General features: G+C 37.0%; 1 protein-coding gene across 1 annotated transcript in view; it reads right to left on the bottom strand.

The window, feature by feature from the left end:
* Positions 1-10,771, bottom strand: part of LOC143440601 (uncharacterized) — a 74,384-nt gene extending 63,613 nt beyond the window's left edge. Inside the window, exons 1-2 of the mRNA XM_076927406.1 lie at positions 10,495-10,771; positions 9,255-9,345 (exon numbers count right to left, since the gene is read on the bottom strand). The gene's annotated coding sequence lies outside the window, so the exon portion shown is untranslated. The remainder of the gene's footprint in view (positions 1-9,254; positions 9,346-10,494) is intronic.
* Positions 10,772-10,783: the final 12 nt, after the last annotated feature.

Consider the following 10,783-nt stretch of genomic DNA (forward strand, 5'->3'; position numbering starts at 1 on the left):
TCAGCAAGGTTGCCCAGCTAGCTCAACAAGCAAGCCCCTCTCCAGTTTGTTGAGTACTATTTATACTCCCTCCAAACATCATGTGTCTTTCACAGTTCTTGCCTCACCATGTGACTTGCCTCAGCAAGTGAGTTTGACTCAACAAAACTCCATATAACTCTGTATCAGCTGACATCACTCTGCAAATCAACCCCAGTCCTTGGAAGTGGCAAGAAGCCGCAGCACACCACCAGAAGTGTTTTGGTTCATTTCTCTCCATGGATTCCCAAATGGAGCTCAATTACTCAATGTAACAGACTAATACATGCATGTCGTTAGTGAAGAATCCTTCATCATGAGTCCTTTCATGTGCTTGTTTTAACAAAATATCCTTTCACCTGTGTTCACTTCAGTAAAACACTCCTTCACGTATTTGCTTCATCAAGATATCCTTTTCCTTGAGCCTACTTCAGAAAAACGGTCCTTTATGTGTTTGCCCCAACAAATAACATTCAACAGAGCAGACTTTTCAAAGAACTCTTAAATATCCACTTCAGGAGTGAGCAATAGAAATCTATACTGTCTCATATCATGGTAGTTGGAATTGGGTAGTTGGCTACCCACTGCAAACCTCAACCATACAGGAAATATAAGGGGAACAATGGGATATGAAAATGTGAGTAACAAGGGACAGGAAAGAGAAGCAATACAGGGTTTTCCCTAGGGGCCCCATGTGGCACAGTTGGGAGGATTCACAGATGCATGAGACTAATGCCCACATCCTTGTCTTCTGTTCAGAACCATGTGGCTGCCTGGTCCCATACGCACTGGAGTTGAGTATGACAGTGAGACTATCACTCAATGTATTTGGTTTCAGTGCACTTCCCATATGTAGAATGGAAGACTTTGTTGAGTTTGACTAAGGACACAATTAACACGAATCCCTTAATCCAACTTATTTTACTAATACAGATGCTAGATGGACAGCATTTTACTGTAATATAAATTATTCCACAATTACAGTGGATGCTCATAAAAGTTATTGCTATGTACCTAACGATATCATCAAATGATAAATCTTTTGCCACATTACAATGAGCATGTGATGTTTGCCACTCTGGGCTCCATTTATACAAACAACTTTTTTTTTTTTTTTTTTTAAATCACACAGAGAGATCATTTCTAACAATTCCAATATTGACTTAAGGTGTGAGCTGTCCTGTCACATATCCAAGCTCCATATTTACTTTCACATTAAGAGGAACAAGTTTACATTTGTTCTTGTACTGTTATCTGGACTACTATTCAATACCTCCAGACTGTCTATATTTTCTCTTCTCACAATAAAGTTTATTTATTTACTTTAATTTATTTTAGAGGGGTAACTTTGCCAGAATGTAGGTCAATTTACATCATGCACACAGCCTACTGCCAGCAGAAGAATAAAAGAACATCAGGAGGAATCACGATGTTTGACCTCAAACTGTACTACAGAGCAATAGTGATAAAAAACACATATTACTGGTTCAGAGACAGACAGGTCAATCAATGGAATAGAATTGGAGACCTAAAAATAAACCCACAGACCTAGAGACATTTGATCTTTTATAAAGAAGCCAAAACCATATAGTGGAAAAGAAAGAAAGCATCTTCAACAAATGGTGGTGGTCTAACTGGTGGTTTGCATATAGAAGAATGCAAATTCATTTATGTTGATCACCCTTCATAAAGCTCAAATCCAAGTGAAGGACCTCAACATAAAACCAGATATTCTGAATCTAATAAAAGAGAAAGTGGGAAATAGCCTCGAACCCATGGACACAGGGGAATATTTCCTCAACAGAATACCAATGGCTCAGGCTTGAAGATCAAAAAGTAGTAAATATGACCTCTTGAAACTGAAAAGCTTCTGTAAGGTAAAGGACACTATCAGTAGGACAAACTGGCATCCTACAGATTGGGAAGAGATTTTCCCTAACTCTATATTTCAGAGGGCTAATATCCAAAATATATGAAGAACTCAAGAAGTTAGACTCCAGAAAAACCAAATAACCCAATTAAAAAATGAGTTACAGAGCTAAACAGAGAATTCTCAATGGTGGAACCTCAAATTGCCAAGAAGCACATAAAGAAATGTTGAACATCCTTAGTCACCAGAGAAATGTTAATCAAAACTACCCTGAGATTTCCCACTTACACCAATCATAATGGCTAAGATCAAAACCTCAAGAGACAGCACATGCTGATGAGGATGTGAGAAAAAGGAACACTCTTCCACTGCTGGTGGAACTGCAAAATGGTACAAGCCAGATATCCCTCAACTGAAAAATGTATACAGAAAATGTGGTTCATTTACACAGTGGAATGCAATTCATCTATTGAAAATGAAGACATGATGAATTTTGCAGGCAAACGAATGGAACTACAATTTATTATCCTGAGTGAGGTATCTTAAACCCAAAAGGACCTGAATGGTATGTACTCACTGAGAAGTGGATATTAGCCTAAAAGTACAGAATACCCATGATACAACCCACAGTCTGTAATGTTAACAAGAAAGAAGGCCCAACTGATATGACAATTCCCTGCCTTTCAACGGTATCAACCTAGCCAGATACTTCTAATAAATGCCCCATTGCCTAGCCCTTGACTAACTTTTCAGCATGCCTGGTCACCAGGGACAAAGTCCTAATCCCAACAGGATTTAGATACAGAAGAAAAATACGTTTATTATCCTACCTTACAGCCTGAGATGATAAGTCAACAGGCAATAACTTATCATTCTTAGGTTCTAATTGAGCCCTTGGCTAATGACTAGGGAAAAAGAAGCAATGAATCAATAATTTGATTCAGTTATAAATTAGACAGAGGACCGAGAGGACTGAGTCAGCCAGAGCCAAGCTGATGCCATAACAGGCTGCAAACTGGCAGTTTAGGAGACGAGGCCTAAGTTTCTGTTTCCCAGAACAGGAAAAGTCCAAAACAAGTCAATTAAAAAACAAAAAAACAAAAACAAAACACCAACCAAAACCAACCAACCAAACAAACAAACTAAACCAACCCACTGCTCACAGCCTGATTCAGTCTAGACCCTTCCTTTCCAAGTCAGTCAAATCAGCACTGGTTCCTCTTATTACTGCTACCTAAAAAGCTCTCTGAGGATCCCTGTTTCCCTGGCCAAAGGCCACTCTCTTACATAGGCAAATGATGAATGACAGGAGTTAAAATGCAAGGATGAATTTGAATTAGTGCTTTTATATCTGCTGTAGCAAAGACAAATCCTTGTGCAAACTACATATACTACAAATGCCCTAGGAGATAATGCAGAAGACTATTCTACCAACAATAAGATAAATCAAAGAAAATTACTGTAAACTCTGGTTCATAGGATCTCAAACTTCCTGACAATGAAGGGATCCAAAACAAAATTGTGAGACCTGCATCCTTCAGAGCAGCTGTGGAAAATCTATCCCTGCTCCAGTTAGGCCACTTTCCCAGCCTTGCATCTCCTTTGACTTGGGTGGGAGGTTCCAAGGCAGCCACTCTGCAGTTCCTTCCAGCTCTGCTGCTGACTGCTGATTCTCCTAGGCCCACAGCTAGGAAACTGCATCTTTGAATAGTTTTCAGGTTTCCAGAAAGAATAGCCCAGGGTAAAATGCCCTAGGTTACGGATCAAGTGGCTCCTGCAGGAAGGGAACGGATTGGTGGATTTTCCTGTCACTCTGGCCTGGATCTTTGGAGCAAAACTTTTAGCCCCACCCATCACACCTGGTTCCAGAAATGTGGTTGCTCTAAATCATTTCAGGCCAGGAGCTTTCTCTTCCTTAAGGACCACTGTATTGTCCATCTCATTACTTTCTTCACTCTCCCTTCACTCATCCCTTCACTCTCTTGGCCCTGAGAATATCCCCCAACCTTCCATGGAAACCAGTCCCTCCCACTGAGATTCAGGCAGGCTCCACAGAGCTCCAGCTGCCAGGCTGCTTTGGACCTTCCCTGCACAGCCTCCCTACATGCTTTCTGAGAGCCTAAGCTGGATCTAGTAGGATGCTGTACCCTATATCAGAGCTTCATAGTGAATGCTCAAGAAATCAAAGGTCTCTTAGCCAATTTGACCCTAGTGCTGAATTCACCCCGTGCTGTAGATTTCATCACTAGTTAGTGATATTGGAGTAGTGCTAAGTCAGGAACAATTTAGTTTTCTGGGAAGAATGCTAAAGGAGCGCTAATATGCAGAACAGAAAATCCCTTTGAAAATGTACTGGTTTATGTAGAAGCTTGTGGCTGTTTAAGATGCAGAAATAAGCAGTGTATTTGGCTCAGGCTTAAAAATTCAGCTGTACCATGCTAACAAGCAAATGGAAAGCGAACAACTCTTAAAATTAAACATTAAAAATTAAAAATGGGTTAAGACAGAAGTAAAAAACAAAGTAAACCTGCACAGATGTCATACTAACAACATAGTAGCACAACTGAAAACTCTCACACACAAAAAAATAATCACACCCAAGAGGAGTAGACAGCAAAAAATAATCTTACTCAGGGCTGAAACCAATAAAATAGAAACAGAACAATACAAGGAATCAATGAAACAAAGACTTGGTTCTTTGATAAAAATCAACAAGATATACAAACCCCTTATCCAAATTTACTATAAGCCTGAGAGAAAATATCTAAATTAACAAAAGCAGACACAAAGTGGGAACATAATAACAGACACAGACGAAATCCAGAGAATCCTAAAACATATTAAAAAAACATATTAAAAACCTCTACTCCACCAAATAGTGGCACACGCCTTTAATCCCAGCACTTGGGAGGCAGAGGCAGGCGGATTTTTGACTTCGAGGCCAGCCTGGTCTACAGAGTGAGTTCCAGGATAGCCAGGGCTATACAGAAAAACCCTGTCTTGGAAAAAAAAAACAAAAAAACAAAACAAAACAAACAAACAAACAAAAAACAAAAACAAAAACAAAAAAACTATAACACCATTTCATCATAAAAGTCCTATGGAGATAAAAGATATAAGAGACACATCTAAATATAGTAAACGCAGGTTACAGCAAGCCTAGAGCTAAGATTAAAGTAAATAATGAGAAACTCAAAGCAATTGATTAAAATTAGGAAGAAATCAGGCTGTTCACGCTCTTTGTGACTGCTCAATATAATACTTGAATTCTTAGCTAGAGCAATAAGACAACTGAAGAAGATAAGGAAAATACACATTGGATTACAAAGGGAGAGGTCAAAATATTCTTACTTATAAATGATATGATAGTATATATAAGTGACCCAAAAAATTCCACTAGGGAACATCTACAACTGATAAAAATTTGCCCCCAAAATAGCTGAAAACAAAATTAATGCACAAACACCAATAGCCTTCCTATATACAAAAACCAAATAAATTTTTAAAAAAATAAGAAAAAGGACCCCTTTTATAATACCCTCAAATAATAAAAAAAATTATGTTGATGGTAACTCTGTGCAAGCAAGTGAAAGACTTGTATAATAAAAACTTCAAGTCTATGAAGAAAGTAAAGAAGATATTAGAAGATGGAAAGATCTCCCAAGCTCGTGGATCAAGAGAATTAAGATATTAAAACAGGCCATCCTACCAAAAGCAATCTACAGATTCAAGGCATGTATCATCCAAATTCCAACACAAATGTTCACAGGTTTTAAATGGCTAACTTCACTTTTTATATAAATAAGGGAAAAAAGAGAGAATTGCTAAAACAATCATTAACAATAAAAAAACACTTCTGGTGTTCTCACCTTTCCCAATTTCAAGTTTCTTAAAAACTACTATATATATATATGTGTGTGTGTGTGTGTGTGTGTGTGTGTGTGTGTGTATATATATATATAGTATATATATTATATATTATATATATTATATATTATATATTATATAGATATTATATATAATATATAATAATATTATATATTATATATAGTATATATAGTATATATAATATATAATATATATAATATATAATATATATGTATTATATATAATACACTATATATAATATATACATATATACTATATTTTGAGGATATATATTATATATAGTATATATATATACTATATATTTATATATTTATATATATTTATATATATATTTATATAAAATATATATATTTATATATACTATATATACTATAGAATATATATACTATATATACTATATAAAGTATATATATAGATATATACTATATATAATATATATATATATCCTCAAAATATCGGAACAACAAAACCATTGATCAATAAAAATGAATTGAAGACCTAGACATAAATACACATGGCCACCTGGTTTTTGATAAAGAAGCCAGAAATACAAACTGAAAAAAAAATTTACCACTTTCAACAAATAATGTTGGTTGAACAGGGTGTCTGCAACTAGAAGAATTCAAATGGATCCATACTTACAACCCAGCACAAAAATCAAGTACAAGTGGATCTAAGACCTCAACATAAAACCAAACACTTTGAATCTGACAGTGAGGAAAACTGAACATATTGTCACAGGAGATGTTCTTTAAATGGCAAAAAAGAAAAAAAAAAAGAAAAAGAAAAAAAAAAAGAAAGAAAGAAAAACATCAGTAGCATACACACCGAGATTAACAATTAATAAATGGGACCACAGGAAACTGAAAAGCTTCTATAAGGCAAAGGACACCATCACTTGGACAAAGCAGCAGTCTACAGAGTAGGAAAAGATCTTACTAATTCTACATCCAATAGTGAACTAGTATCCAAAATATATCAAGAACTTAGGAAACTAGCTGTGAAAAAAAAACAAAAGAAAACAGTAATCCAATTTAAAAATGGGTTACAAATCTAAACAGAGGGTTCTAAAGGGAAGAAACTCAAATAGCCAAAACATGCTTTAAGATACTCAAACCCTTAGCCTCCAGGGAAATGCAAATCGAAACTACTTTGAGATCCCATCTTGTACTTGTCACAATAGCTAAAAATCAGTAACACAAGTGACAGCTCATGCTGGAGAGGATGTGGAGCAACAGAAACACTCCTCCATTGCTGGGGGGAGTGCAATCTTGTACAGCCACTATGGAAATCAGTGCGGCAGTTCTTTAAATTGATCAGAATCAAACTACTTCAAGATCCACTCCTACCACTCTAGGGCATATAGCCAAAGACACTCCAATCTACCCAAGGACCCTTGCTCAAACACGATGATTGCAGCTTTATTAATAATACCCAGAAATTGGAATCAACAAAAGAATTTAAAAAAAAATGTAGTACATTTACATAAGAGATTATTAAGAAAAAAAAAGAACATAATAGTTCAGGTCTCCAGAGCCACCTACTCCTCTGTGGCTGTCACTAATGCCCATTTCAGATTTGAAGCACAAGTAGTTATGGAGGTACTTGGAGAAGTCCAAGGTGCTGGCACTGTGATATAAGGGTTGCTAGCCTTATATTAAGAACCACAGAAGCCAACCAGTGCTCTGGATTTTTTAAAGCATCATTTAGGAGCTGCTACCATGGAAAACCCATAAATAGAGCTGCTTTGCTTAGAATTGGCAGAATGAAAGAGAAACAATGCTACTGCAGACAAAAATAAGAAACTGAAAGCAAAGTTTACTCAATATGAGCCACCTCAGGAGGAAAACGCGGCTAATAGTGTCCTTCTCAGGTGAAGACACTGAAAAATGCTTTTGTATCACTTGAATACCTTATACGGTATATAATTGTATCTGAAGAGATGCTATATACTTTTAATATGTTAAATTCACTCATTACACTGGATCATGTCTACTGAGTCAACGATGCTTCTAAGGCTGTCACCACTGCCCATTACAATGCCACTGACTTTATTAAAAATAAATAAATAAATAAATAAATAATACAAATTGCTAAGACTCAAGGAAATTTTTAAGGAAGGTTGATCACAATTGTGACAGGTAAGAGAAAAATCAAAATTTATCAACTTACAAATCAAAGAATATTAACAAATGACCCAATGGTACATTTCCAGGGAACTATATAATCAACAAGAATGCATTTCAGAAAAGTTTCCAAATACATAAAACAAGCAAGGACAGAAGTGTAGGAAGCAGAGAGACAGTGATACAGATAAGCTTCAATGTCCACTATTGATAAGGATGACCATGGACAGCACAGAAAAACAGTAATGAGTAGCAGGCCTCCAGAAAACCATCCACACAACAGCAGAAGACAGAATCTTCTCAAATTTCATACAGCATTGTACCCTGTGTCCGTATCAGAACAAGTCAGGAAGGCCAGGTGGTATAAACCTTTTATTCCAGCTCTGGAGAGGCTGAGGAAGAGAAATCTATGAGTTCAGGGGACGCCTTATGTATAGAGGCCCAGAACTGGCAGGAATACATAGACAAAGTGTCTCAAAAACCAGCAGTAACAGCAAGAAAAAAGTCTTCAAACCTAGTAACGACCTGAGTTTAGAAAATTTCGTCTTTAAGAACCTTGAATCCTGGCATCAATAGACAGGAGAACATATACAAGAAATGAACATTGAGTCACTGCTAGCCTGTTCTCATTCAATCATGTGAAGAAATGTAAAAGGATGATTTTAAGATTCGAAATACCAAAATCCTATAGACATTTTGAAATATAAATAGAGAAATTCTTCCAAGCACATTCATGAAATGAGAAACCACGAAGAATTTTTAAAAATATAAGAGAAGGATCAAAATCAAGGGTGATTTCACAATATATTAAAAGTATAGCACTGCGAAATATTGACAGTTAAGAAGAAGACAGATGATGGTAGATATCAATGGGAAGGTAATATCAACAGTTTAATACTTTGTAGAGATATTAATCAAATCTTATCAAAATCCTGCAGGCATTATTTTAGGAAATGGAGAAATTAACCATAAAAGACAAGAGAAAGGAAATGCAAAATGCCCCAAAACTGTAAAAGCAAGAAAAACTAGGAGGCACCCATTGTTCTGACAAACATTATATTATAATTATAATAACAAAAATATTTAATATTGGTAAGAAGATATGATCAGTGATGTGAATGGAAGGGGGACAGCATCCATCACACACAAAACCAAATTGAATTATGTTTGCCTCTGTGTATTAATTCTTACATAGTCTTCTAATACCTACAATGAGAACATTCAGATGCTATTCTCACTGCAGTATCTAGAAATATTTGGAATGAAACTAAATGTGGTGAAACCAATCTCATGTCCTCCTTCTACTGGGACTTGAGCCCCTCCCCATCCCTTCCTCCATCCCTCTAACATACCTGGATCCTTTGCTACAGTCTCTTCTCTTCACCATCCAGGGATCTTAATTGAGACTCACAGGTGAGCAGGACTGACTGAGGAGTGTGACACCTGCATATGGGAAAGAGTCATCAGAAAGCACCAGGAACTTTTCATGGGACAAAAATAAATGACACCTCCAAAAGGATAAGCATGAGGAAGAGAGAACTATCACAAATAAAAATGTCTCTTTCCCTGTAAGGATTTGACTGTACTCTATAAGATGTGAGACTCATTCACACACAGCTCAGACACATGAAGAGTCATTCTACCAGAAATCCTGAAGAAGAGCTGGGGAGACTGCAAGAAAATTATTGTCACCCCAGAAACCAGACTGCTGCACTTGTTGAAAAGGAGGTCTCTGAAAAAAAAAAGGGCTGTCAGTAGGGTCTAGGCATTGTCACTCCTCCTACAAGAAGTCTTCAGTCACACCACGGAATGATTAAAAAACCCTAAAATAAAAAAAATAAAAAAAATAAAAACCAGCTTGGCCACATATGTAAGGGCAGGGTGTTTTTCTTCAACCAAGGAGACAATTTTCTGATAAAGGGGATAATAATTATTCAAAAGATACTTTCTAAAACTTTATAGTAGATTTTCTAGGTATAAAAATAGTGTGGTCTCATACACTCACATAGCAATACTGGCTGGGACCTAAGGAATAACATAACTCAGCATATGAAGACACATTTCTTAATGTTTCACTTACATCCTAAACTGCATAAAACCCAGATGAAAAATTTATGGACACTAAAAAGTCTGCTTCGTAAATATTAACAATCATAACTATAGCAATAGATAATGTATATTCTATGGTTTTAAAAAAATCTGCACTGGTTCTTCATATGATTAGTATGTATACAAAGCTCTACTAAGCAAGATAAAAGGCATTCTCTTGAATAAGCAAGTAGTAAAACACAGGAGTTAGCGTGAATAAATTTACGTTCCGTAAGCTTTGTAACTGACACAATAGCAAACAGCAGATAATGCGAGTACTGTAGCATTTTTTTTTAACGAGTTATTTTATGACTGAATATTCTGGTAACTATAGGATAAAGGGGAAAAAAAATCAAGATAAACCCCCCGTTCATAGGATCGCAACTTCCGGACATCCGTAAGGTATCCACACAGAATTGTGGGAGCCGCCTCCTTAAGAGCAGCTGCGGAAAACACCCCCCTGCTCCGCTCCCGCCCGTTTCCCAGCCCCGCAGCTCCTCTGACCTGGGAGGTTCCAGGGTCCCCAGGCTGCGGTTCCCGCCGCTGCGCTGCCGACTGCTGACTCGCCCAGGCCCGCGGTCGGGAAACTGCATCTGAACAGTTTTCCGGTTTCCGGAGGAAACTACAACCCCCCAAACCAGCGCTGAGCTCGGGTACACGTGGGTTACTCAGCTATCAGGGGTAAAGATGGATTTTCACGTCGGACAGGCTGCTGACTTACAAAAGAATGCAGCTGGCTGGACTCTTCAAAAGTTATCAATGAGGAAAAGCGCCGGGCCTGAATGGGGGTGGG

Source organism: Arvicanthis niloticus, chromosome 30 (assembly GCF_011762505.2).
Source record: "Arvicanthis niloticus isolate mArvNil1 chromosome 30, mArvNil1.pat.X, whole genome shotgun sequence".
Lineage (NCBI taxonomy): Eukaryota > Metazoa > Chordata > Mammalia > Rodentia > Muridae > Arvicanthis > Arvicanthis niloticus.